A 12,916-nucleotide genomic window follows, 5' to 3' on the forward strand; every position below is an offset into this window, starting at 1 on the left:
TATAATGTCCACATTATTAGTAATTACTAGATCCAGGGTAGTTTTACACCTATTTGGGTCCTCGACTAATTGAGACAAGTAGTGATCCCTAAACATATTTAAGAACCTGCTGCCCCTCGCTTTAGCACATGAATCGTTACTCCAGTTTATATCCGGGTAATTAAAATCCCCAATGACAAGGATGTCCCCCAATCCCGCAGCCATTTTGATTTGCTGCAATAGTTGTTCTTCCTCATGTATGCTAATATCCGGCTGTTTGTAGCACGTGCCTATGACTAGTTTTTTTGCATCAATTCCCCCACTTGAGAGTTCTACCCTTAGTGACTCCACCTTATCGCCAGTCTCCTCATAGATAACCTCCTTTAGGTATGGTTTAAGTGATGGTTTAACATAAAGACATACACCTCCTCCTCTTTTGTTAGCCCTGTCCCTCCTAAAAAGAGAATACCCCTCCAAGTTAGCAACTCAGTCGTGAGAGTCATCCCACCATGTTTCCGTAATACCTATAATGTCATACTCAGCCTTTGATGCTAACAATTCCAATTCCCCCATTTACCTGCTAGACTTCTTGCATTTGCAAGCATACATTTTAGTTTATCGGTTCGTTTATTTGTTTGTTTTCCTAAAGATTTCCCATCCTGGTTAACTAGTGCATCCGTAGAGTTACTGATACAGGCTGTCCTTCTCGCTCCCTCTCCAACCCCACCGTACTTAGTATTGCCCACCTTACTTTTCTCTTTGGTCAACCCAATGTTCCCGTCTAAAATCACCGCCCTGACATAAGTTTTTTCCCTTAAGTCCCATACAACATTTCCTATAGTCTGTAATGGTGACACATAATTGTTATTAATGTTTTAGCAAAACCTTTCTTAACACCCGTAATAGAACCCATGTAAATGCCCTTACCGGCTGCACTTTCCCTCCCCCCTTCTCCACCCCCATTTATCTCACTACCACCATCCCTACTATACTTGCTGCATGACCCATAGTTTCCAGCTAAACCCTCCCCCCAGGCTCCTAGTTTAAAAGCTCCTTCAACCTACTAACCATCCTACCCCCCAGCACCGCAGCCCTCATTCAGGTGCAATCCGTCACGAGAAAAAAGATGGCGCCTGACTGAGAAGTCCGCCCAGTGTTCCAAGAACACAAACCCCTCTTTCCTACACCAGTCTTGGAGCCACACATTTACCTCCCTAATCTCCCTCTGTCTCCCTGGGCTAGCGCGTGGCACTGGTAATATTTCGGAGAAAATTACCTTAGATGTCCTTTTTTTTTTAGTTTCTGGCCTAAGTCCCTATAATCTTTCTTAAGGACATCCCACCTACCACTAACTTTTTCGTAGGTCGACAGTCACTAGGTCGACAGGGTTGGAAGGTCGACATGGGGTTTTTTGGGTGTTGTTTTCTTCGTAGAGTGACCGTAAACCCCAATTAGTGCACCGTGTCCCCTCGCATGGCTCGCTTCGCTTGCCATGCTTCGGGCAGATTACCATTCCAATCGTAGTCCACGTGGATCGTTAAGTATGAAAAAGTTTAAAAAAAGGAAAAAAATGTGGAAAAACTCATGTCGACCTAGAAACCCTGTCGACCTTCCAACCCTGTCGACCTAGTGACTGTCGACCTATAGTGGTCGACCTAAACATTGTCGACCTAGACAGTGTTGATCTACAGACCGGATCCCTTCTATTCACCTCAGCTAAGAAACTTATACTTAAATTGTGGATATCCTTTAATTCTCCTAAACTGTTGAATTTGCTAGCACTGTTATCAAAATACATGCATTTTGACAAATACGATGCTTCTGCATATGATCAAAATCGGACCACTTTTATATACCTCTGGGGCCCTTTTGCAGCTCTTCATACGGCAAACGACGATGTTCCCTCTACAGTGTGATTCTGTTGACATCTATTCTGTATTCATTTTTTGATGTTAGATGCTGTTTGCTCTAATTACCTTATACGTATATTTCTCTTTATTTTAATGTACTACAGATGATTGCCGATTTGTTCACCTTTACGGCTCGATACATGTGTTATACCCCCCTCCTTCTTACCTCACCATATTGGCACCCTTCCCTTCCATCCCTTCTTTTCTTCCTTACCCTCTTTCTTCTCTCTGACTTTTTCTTCTTGTTCTTGCATTAACCAAGTATTACATACTCTAGTATTTCTCCTTTGAACTGATTTTGGAATGTATGTTATTCTGTGGTGGACTGAACCTGAATGGTATTCCAATGCGATCTAGCTTTTTCTTTTATATATTATATGCTTGGATGGCGTACCTAAAGATTTATTAACGCTTTCGATATCTAGCCTATCTTTACACGTCACCAATTGGAGAACGAATTGACAGAATAGGAGAGGAGTGGGTTAAAGCTCAGCTAGTCTGGGGGCAGGACGGTAAGGCATTATGGGAGTTTTATTGTTAGCCAATAGGAATGAATGTTGGGGGTAGGTGGAATGGGTTCTTAAGCCTGAGAAAGGGGCTGGGTCAGCCTCTTCTGCTTTTGTCGTGGTGAGGGTAAGTGCTCTTCCCCCCTTTGTCTCCTTGCTGTGCTGCTTGCACATTGTGAAATATTAGGTTGCTGCTGCTGTGGCAGTGTGCTTTATACTGTGCCTCCTCTGTCTCCATTACCTGGGATTAACTTGCATACCCTCCAACATTTTACACAGAAAAATCGGTACAAATTCGAAAAAAGGGGCGTCGTCGCGGGTAAGGGGCGTGGTCACGCCCCCTTTTCCTATGCTTTCAATGTAAGTTTGGAGAGCCAAAAATCAGTACAGACCATAAAAAAAAAAAAAGGTACTGTACCTATTAAAAAGGTACAGTTGGAGGGTATGAACTTGTGGCCTGCCATGCCCCGTCCCCGCCGCTCCTCTGGCCCCCCTGCCCGCTATATTGATGCAGCTCCTGCTCGGGAGCCGGCGTCCGGTGCCCCGGGCCTGAGCACTTTGCTCACGGCCGGGGCTGAGCCTGCTGGCGCTGCTGCGGGCGCCCGTCCACGGGCGCGTGCGGCGGCGCGTGCGTCCGCCCCTTCGCCGGCTAGGCCGCCGGGGGGATCCCTCCGGCGCGGTGGCGGCTGATGGGGGACAGGGCGGCGGCCGGTGGCGAACTGGATCTGGCAGCCGGCGGGGGGAGCCGGCCGGGGTGCCCGCTGGTGTGAATCCCCCGCCGGCTGCTGCAGCGTGGGGACGCGTGCGCGCGCGTTCCCTGCACCCTCCACCGCTGAGAGTCACCGGCGGCTCCCCAGAGAATGAGGGGACTGCTTGTAGGGATGGGGCCAGTGGCTCTTCCACTGGCAGTCCCTTAAGCCAGGCGATTTCCGTGGCGCGTGCGCGCTCCCGTGGGGCTGCTGGACTCCCTGGGCGCTCTCCTCGCTCTAGCAGGGGGGGCTCCCGGGGGCCTTTGGTGGTGTTGGTACGGGACCAGAGGGGGGGGTGATGCCTGGACGCAGGGGTCAGCGAGTTCTCCCGGTGGGGGGGGGGGCAGTGGGGGCCAGGGCAGCGCTGTGGCTCGTGGTGCACCGCAGGAGAGAATGGGGGTTCTTAGGGCGGCTAGCGGCGTGAAGACGCGGTTGGAGCCATCCTTGTGGTTCCTGCTTCGGTCGACGTGGCCGTTCTCCCGGGTGCTTCTGGCCCCGCCATGGCGCAGTTTCTACAGGCGTTTCGCAGTCTGGGCTCCGCCGCTGCATTGCTGGGTAGCGCAACCCCATCGCCCACAGGGGCGTCTGCTTTTATTCCCGCCGGGGGGGCTTCGGCTCCTGTGGCGGTTGTCCCTTCTTTTTCAGGTGCGGATCCGGATGGCGATCAGGACGAGGAGCCAGTCGTGGCCGACGTTTCGCCTTCCGTAGGCGGGCCTGCTGGTGAGTGGGACGCCGATACAGTTGCTATGTCGCTGGGGTCCTCTTCTTCCTCGTACGGCAGTACATCAAGTAGATCTTCTTCCTCTTCTTCGTCGTGCCAGTCTGCGGTTAGTAGCACCGCAAAGGCTAGGAAGAGGGCTATCAAGTACGCGCGGCATGAGGCGCGGCACCGGGATAAACGGTCTCGGAAGAGTAGTAGTAGTTCCCGTCGGGAAAGGAGGAGGCGTAATTTGCCGGGTGTGGTTCGCTGCGAGTGCACGGCAGTCTTGCGAGGGTTGCGTGAGAGTTGCAGGAGGAAGATTAGACGGGGGGAATACGTCAACCTTTTTACGTTGACGGAGGACACCAAGAGGGAAGGGAAGGAAGCGCTTGTGAAGGGCGGTATTGGGGCGGAGGCCTTCCGCTCGTATGACAACTGGTTCGCGGGTTTCTGTGTCTTCGCGGCATGCTACTTGGAGGATCGCCCTGATGAACACATGAACGTCATCAGGTATATCCACCTCGTGCATGACATGCAGCGTCAGTCTAAGGACGATTCGTGGCTGCATTATGACAAGCAATTTCGTCAGAAGCAGGATTGCCTGCACATCATTGACTTCGGATGCAAAGATGTGGAGGTATGGCTTCGGGTCACGTGAGCGCAGGATATGAAGATGGTGACTAAGGGGGCGGCTGTGGCGCAGGCCGCGGCGGTGAGTCAGTTTCGGCCCACGGTTAAGGCTGCGCCACCCTTGGACCGCGGCCCGTTCTCCGCAGCAGGCGCCGGCGAAGGGGAAGTGTTTCGCGTTCAACAATTCCACGTGCCCCCTCGGGCAATGGTGTAGTTTTCGCCACCTTTGCTTACGATGTAACGGATCCCACCCTGTTTCAAATTGCTTCCGCGGGGTGCGACCGGGTGCCAGGGCGGCCGCGGGACCAGCCGGAAAAACAGCTGGGGGGCTTGCCGCTAGTTAGGGCGCCGACCCCGGTTCGTTTGGGGGCCATGCTAAAATGGTCGGGGTGGTACCCAAACACAGACGACGCAAAATTTCTGTGGGAGGGTTTTGCGTCGGGTTTTCGTTTACCAGTGGTGGGGGGAGGTTTTGGTTCGGGCCGCCAGGAACCTGCAGTCTGCTCGGGATTTCCCCGACGTGCTTCGGGAAAAGGTTGAGCAGGAGGTTCGCCTGGGGAGAATGGCGGGCCCCTTTGCGCTGCCGCCTGTCGAGGATTTGATTATTTCCCCGGTGGGGGTCGTGCCCAAAAAGGCTCCGGGTAAGTTCCGGCTCATTCAACATTTGTCTTATCCATCTGGGTCCTCGGTGAACGATGCAATTTCGCCGGAATATTGTTCGGTGGTGTATTGGTCCTTTGAGGATGCTTTGGACATGGTTTGGGGCTGTGGCCCCGGGGCCCTCATGGCTAAACTGGATGTTGAATCGGCTTTTCGCTTGCTCCCCTTTGCACCCGGAGTCGTTTCGATTCATGGGTTTCCGCGTCGGGGAGGAATACTTTGTAGACAAGTGTCTGCCTATGGGGTGTTCCGTTTCGTTTGCCTTTTTCGAAAAGTTCAGCCTTTTTACATTGGTGTGTGGAGTTTTCTTGCGGAGGTAGCAGGATTGCACATTACCTGGATGATTTTTTGTGCGTGGGGCCCGCGGGTTCTCCTCGCTGTGGTTTCCTGCTGTTTTCGCTGCGTGCCTTGTTGGGGCATTTTGGCGTCCCTGTGGCCGAGGACAAGACGGAGGGGTCCCTCTCCTGTTTGTCCTTTTTAGGTATCGAGATCAATACGGTCGCGGGGGCTTGCCGGCTGCCTCAGGACAAGGTTGCGAAGCTTCGGGAGTCCATTGCGCAGTGCTCGGAGCGGCGTAAGGTGACTGTTATGATTCCAGCACTCTGGTCTGAGGAGATCTTATTGCAAGGACCGGAGCACTGGAACGTAATGCTGGGAAAGGGGAATGGAAAGGGAATAGCCCCTGGCGCCCTATCTCCGTTGTCTCGCCCGTGCTGTCAGTACACTCTTGCGAGACTATGGTTGCTTGAGCCCATGGCAGCCGCGTTTGAAAGGCAGATTACGTCTGCCCAACTTCGATGCCCCCTCAGGTCTTAATGAGAGACAAAGAGTGTACCGAGACAGGGTGATAACAAGGGGCCCTCTTACTGAAACAACCAAAAGCCAGGGGCTACTAACTAGCCTAAAACTAAATGTATGTGCGGTTTGCCGCCAAAGGAAAAGATTTCAAGGAACAAACAGATCAGGACAACTGTCCCTATCTGATATTCTTCCGGCGCTAATTATCAAAAGAATTAATTAATTGTGTATCAACAGCAGCTGAGTACGGCAACTAGCTAGGTTGCCAACTTTATAGAACAAGAAATTTTTTTTTTTTTTTTATATATACTCCGCGCTATATGTACACTGTAACAAATAAAACTATAGTGTGCAGTCTGTCATATAGAATGATTGACTCAGTAGAACTGTATGAATGAATAACAATAAATTCTTTATCCAATAATTGTTAAAAAATAACACATTACAGACGACACAAGCAGCATATACTTAATAACAATTAATCAGTTATATTACCAATTAATATAGCAAACAATATGATGAGGTTTCTTTGTTATAATACCATATAAAATACAATTACACTGGCGTCCCAGTGTTTAATAAAAAAAGTCCCGCAAGGATTTAATACAGCCTTGTTAGAAATGAAATTAAATATGTAAGGACGTTTAATTACCCATGTGCTGGTTCCTGAAAGTATAGATGTACAGGGTCCGTTTAAAAGTCGATGCACATATACGGGTAACGTTAATGGAACTATTTCAAGCTGATTAAGAATTTACCGTGTGTTAGGCACGGCTGCGCTCCAGGTACTTGGAGACTCTTGATATTCCTTGAATAGAACTCCACAGGCTCGCTTCCTCGTCACGGGTGTTAGACCTCTCTGCGGAGGCCAGCAGCATTCACTCGGTGCGGGTGAGCGGAGTAACGGACATCTGCAGCACAGCACGGAGATCGATGTCAGTGCTCCTGTTGAAGACCGCCGGCTGCAGCGCCCGGCGTCTAGCAGACCGTAGTGGATTATGGCTATGAGAAGCCGTTAACCGGATCAGTCAGCGGGTAATGCCGAACAGCTGGAGTGTAGAAAGTGGGCGTCAACGCGTTTCGTCTCCTTGGCAACCGGAGACTTCCTCAAGACAGATTGTATTTTATATGGTATTATAACAAAGAAACCTCATCATATTGTTTGCTATATTAATTGGTAATATAACTGATTAATTGTTATTAAGTATATGCTGCTTCTGTCGTCTGTAATGTGTTATTTTTTAACAATTATTGGATAAAGAATTTATTGTTATTCATTCATACAGTTCTACTGAGTCAATCATTCTATATGACAGACTGCACACTATAGTTTTATTTGTTACAGTGTACATATAGCGCCAAAGGAAAAGAACAACAAAGGAAATGCTGACCACACGCCCACACAATACTTTTGTGTACCGGCGGTGACAGCATAAGCAGAACCCTCTGCAAAACACCAGTGACAGAAATAATAATGGAATACAGCGGCCTAGGCCGACGGACGCGGCAGAGCCGCTACTCACGGAACCGGTACGAATACTGGCAAACGGACAGGAACTCCCAATGCTGCTGACACAGACTCTTAGAACTGGAGGACAGGCAGAATCCCAAACGAAAGACCGGTGGACACCAAGAAGCCAGAAACTTGACCAGGCACAGGCAAAGGCACTGGACCTCAGGACAGGAACGCCTCACGGCAGGACACGGGATCAGACATAGGAATAGACACAGGGACTGACACAGGAATCGACACAGGAAGCTCAGGAACTAGCAGGAACCAAGCTCAGAACTCAAGCAGACTGGATACCCAGAAATATCACCAGCGTCTGTGAATTGCAGTCAGCCAGCATATAACAGAGAGGCCTAATTAATAATCTCATGCAGCTGCCCTGTTGCATGACTCCAAACTGACAAGATGCAATTAGCAGCCAGGTGAGGCTGAATACATGGGAACAAGCTGCAATTACACAGACTCACCAGCGGCAGCAGACAAGAGTATTCTAAAACAGAGCAACAGGAAATCCTGGCATGCAAGACAACTTTATAAACATAAAATAGGAATGAACCACTACCTGTGGTTCATAACAGTATCCCCTCCTTAAGGGTGAGCTCCGAGCACCCCATGACACCCACGGGGAACATGAACAGAAGTATAACATAAAATACATAACCAAAATGCAAAAATGGAAATGAGCCACAGCCGTGGCTCATAACATTACCCCCCCTTGAGGAGGGGTCAAAGGACCCCAAAATACAGACTATCCAAAACAAGGGATACACAAAAAAAAACCTGACACACTGGTCTAACAGACACGAAAACAGAAACAAGCTGCAACCACAGCTTGTAACAGTGCCCTCCCCCTGACGGTGGCCACTGGACACAAGATAAGGGGGAAAAAATATTTTTTTTTTTTTTTCTTTAATATCAAGGCAAGAGTCAAAAATTATTTCTTTTTCTTCTTCTTCTTCTTTTTACAAAGCTCTTTAGGTCTGACCAAGGTAATTCCCCAAACATTGTCTGAACTGATGGTACCACCCAGCAAGGCTGTGTTCAAATCAGAGACAGGTTTCTTACCCTTGGGAGCTGAACTTTCTGGCAAAGTACTATTATTAGAAGAAGAAGAAGTCAGAAAAGCACATCCTGCAGTCAAAACAACGGGCTGGGACTCTTGTGCCGAGTTTACAGTATTTGGTGGACTCTCGGCAGACAAGACGGGTGACTTAGAGGAACCTGAACCAATTTCTTTGGAACCATATCTTTTAATAATTGCATCACTGAATGCTGGGGGATCCTGAAGAATGGGATCTTCAGCTTTCATTAGGCTGGTCGCCCACTCAAAAGGCTCTCCTCTAAAAGAATAAATCAGATAAAGCACAAGGTTCTCTGAAGTGATGCCCAGAAATGGTCTAGACAACATAATAATGTAATAGTGTTTGTAAAGCGCCAGAAAATGGGCTAAGTCCCCATCAAAGAATATGGATGTTGAGATATCAGAGTCAGGATCTGTTTCCTTCCCATCTGACTGACTGGAGTGCTTTGCTAGGACCTGGTCACTATTGACCTTACTCGAGGCTGAGACTCTCTGAACCCCACCCGGGGCAGTGACTTTCTGAACCCCACCCGGGGCAGTGACTTTCTGAACCCCACCCGGGGCAGTGACTTTCTGAACCCCACCCGGGGCAGTGACTTTCTGAACCCCACCCGGGGCAGTGGCCTCCGGGAACCCCGCTGGGGCAGTGGCCTCCGGGAACCCCGCTGGGGCAGTGGCCTCCGGGAACCCCGCTGGGGCAGTGGCCTCCGGGAACCCCGCTGGGGCAGTGGCCTCCGATTCTTTTACTGGGACCGAGCCGTCGGCCTCCCCCACTGGGACCGAGCCATCGGCCTCCCTCTCTGAGTTGATAATTATCGAAACTTCTCCCAAGACTATGACTTCCGGAACTTTTGCTGAAGCTATAACCTTCAGCACCTCCACTAATGCTGCACCTCTTAACTTCTTTCCTGGGGAAGCGACCTCTAGACCCTTCTTAGAGGTTGCGTCTCTCGAGACCCCACTTGGGGATATTACTTCAAAGATCCCTTCTGGGGTTTTGCTTCTCGAGTTCCCTTCTAGAACTATGGTTTCAGATACCCTTTCTGGGGTTGCGCTCTTCAAGTCCCTACCTGGAGTAACAGCTTCTGAGACCCCTTCTGGTATGGAAACCTGAGCTAAAATATTTGATGTCCCTCTATAAGCTAGAGCATCGGGTACCGCACCAGCACTCTGGGCATCGGGTACCGCTCCAGCACTCTGGGCATCGGGTACCGCTCCAGCACTCTGGGCATCGGGTACCGCTCCAGCACTCTGGGCATCGGGTACCGCTCCAGCACTCTGGGCATCGGGTACCGCTCCAGCACTCTGGGCATCGGGCACCGCTCCAGCACTCTGGGCATCGGGCACCACTCCAGAAACCTGGGCAACGGGCACCACTCCAGAAACCTGGGCAACGGGCACCACTCCAGAAACCTGGGCAACGGGCACCACTCCAGAAACCTGGGCAACGGGCACCACTCCAGGACCCTGGGCAACGGGCACCACTCCAGGACCCTGGGCATCGGGCACCACTCCAGGAACCTGGGCATCGGGCACCACTCCAGGGGCTTGCAACTCTGCTTCAACAGGAACCTCAAGAGAGGAGAGAAACATTCTCTTTTGATTCCTAAATCTATAATGGGGCTCCCTTGCCCAAGGACCCCAATTATAGGACAGAGAGCTTTTTAGTGTGGGTTGTGTGACAAGTACCTCTGCCACAGTAGAGACAGGAGTAGGTCTTGTATCCTGACTCAACTTGGCCAGAGGGCAAGACTCGTCACCACACTTCGGTTTGCGCAACTCACAGGTCTGCAGATAGTGGCCTAAACCCCCACAATATAGGCATAAGTTTAAGTTTCTGCGACGCAGACGCTCCTCTTCTGAGAGCCTGGGCCGCAGATAACTTTTAAACCTTTTCTCTTCAATTAAACCAGAGGATTCTCTTGTCACCATACTGTGAACAAGAGTCTCTTTAGAGATAGATGTACTCTCAACGACTTCTGGCAAGATGAGCAAGATTTTAGTCAGAAGGTTTTGCAGTTGCTTTAGGGATTGCTGCAAAACTTCTAGTCGCTCTGGTCTCAAAGCACTGAAAACAGAGTTCAGGGCTGCGAGAGATGCCTGCAGGGCTTGCATAGTAGACATAGGAGGATTTAAAACTAGACAAGACTAGACAAGGCAGGACTAGACAAGGCAGGACTAAATTTTTTGCTAAACAAAACAAGACTTTTTTTTTTTTTAACACCGGACTGGATTTTTTTTTTTTTAACACCGGACTGGATTCTAAACACCGGACTGGATTCTAAACACCGGACTGGATTTTAGATTAGACACTGGACTGGGCCAAAAAAGAAAAAAGTTTTATTTCTTTTTTGTGGTATGGCTGGTGATAATGTTATGATTCCAGCACTCTGGTCTGAGGAGATCTTATTGCAAGGACCGGAGCACTGGAACGTAATGCTGGGAAAGGGGAATGGAAAGGGAATAGCCCCTGGCGCCCTATCTCCGTTGTCTCGCCCGTGCTGTCAGTACACTCTTGCGAGACTATGGTTGCTTGAGCCCATGGCAGCCGCGTTTGAAGGGCGGATTACGTCTGCCAAACTTCGATGCCCCCTCAGGTCTTAATGAGAGACAAAGAGTGTACCGAGACAGGGTGATAACAAGGGGCCCTCTTACTGAAACAACCAAAAGCCAGGGGCTACTAACTAGCCTAAAACTAAATGTATGTGCGGTTTGCCGCCAAAGGAAAAGAACAACAAAGGAAATGCTGACCACACGCCCACACAATACTTTTGTGTACCGGCGGTGACAGCATAAGCAGAACCCTCTGCAAAACACCAGTGACAGAAATAATAATGGAATACAGCGGCCTAGGCCGACGGACGCGGCAGAGCCGCTACTCACGGAACCGGTACGAATACTGGCAAACGGACAGGAACTCCCAATGCTGCTGACACAGACTCTTAGCACTGGAGGACAGGCAGAATCCCAAACGAAAGACCGGTGGACACCAAGAAGCCAGAAACTTGACCAGGCACAGGCAAAGGCACTGGACCTCAGGACAGGAACGCCTCACGGCAGGACACGGGATCAGACATAGGAATAGACACAGGGACTGACACAGGAATCGACACAGGAAGCTCAGGAACTAGCAGGAACCAAGCTCAGAACTCAAGCAGACTGGATACCCAGAAATATCACCAGCGTCTGTGAATTGCAGTCAGCCAGCATATAACAGAGAGGCCTAATTAATAATCTCATGCAGCTGCCCTGTTGCATGACTCCAAACTGACAAGATGCAATTAGCAGCCAGGTGAGGCTGAACACATGGGAACAAGCTGCAATTACACAGACTCACCAGCGGCAGCAGACAAGAGTATTCTAAAACAGAGCAACAGGAAATCCTGGCATGCAAGACAACTTTATAAACATAAAATAGGAATGAACCACTACCTGTGGTTCATAACAGTATCCCCTCCTTAAGGGTGAGCTCCGAGCACCCCATGACACCCACGGGGAACATGAACAGAAGTATAACATAAAATACATAACCAAAATGCAAAAATGGAAATGAGCCACAGCCGTGGCTCATAACATTACCCCCCCTTGAGGAGGGGTCAAAGGACCCCAAAATACAGACTATCCAAAACCGTGCCGTGGCTCATAACAGTGACGTTGCGGGAGGCTCAATCTCTCCTAGGCCTGTTGAACTTTGCCTGTCGGGTGATTCCCATGGGCCGGGTTTTTTTTCGGAAGTAGGAACGGTCCACGACTGGGGTGTCCAGGCCGCACCATTTTGTCAGTTTCTCGGCTGAGATTAGGCGGGACCTCGCTATGTGGGTTTCGTTTCTGGCAGATTTCAATGGTGTGCTGATCTGGATGGCCCCGCTCGTTGATAATTTCGACCTGCAGTTGTTTACGGATGCGGCGGGCTCGTCGGGGTTTGGTTGTTACCTAGATGGGGCTTGGTGCGCGGCCTCATTGCCCGAGTCTTGGTCGCGGGAGGGGCTGACCGGCGGCCTGTTGTCGCTGGAGCTTTTTCCCATCATGGTGGCCTTGGAGGTTTGGGGAGAGCGCCTTCGCAATCGCAGTATTCTCTTCCGCTGCGATAACTTAGGGGTCGTTCACGCGGTTAACAACCTAAGAGCTAAGGCCCTCCGGGTGTTGTCACGACTCGTGCTGACTTGTATGCGCAGCAATATTCTGTTTAGGGCTCAACACGTCCCCGGGGTTGATAATGGGATCGCCGATGCATTGTCCAGGGGACAGTGGGATAGGTTCCGTTTGCTGGCCCCGGAGGCTGATTCGGCAGGTTTGCCCTGCCCTTCTTAAGTTTGGCAGGTCATCATGGCGGATTGGAAGGGCTAGCAGAGCTGTCGTTGGCTCCGTCCACTCTCGCTGGATACCGTCGGGC

Source organism: Pseudophryne corroboree, chromosome 6 (genome assembly GCF_028390025.1).
Source record: "Pseudophryne corroboree isolate aPseCor3 chromosome 6, aPseCor3.hap2, whole genome shotgun sequence".
Classification (NCBI taxonomy): domain Eukaryota; kingdom Metazoa; phylum Chordata; class Amphibia; order Anura; family Myobatrachidae; genus Pseudophryne; species Pseudophryne corroboree.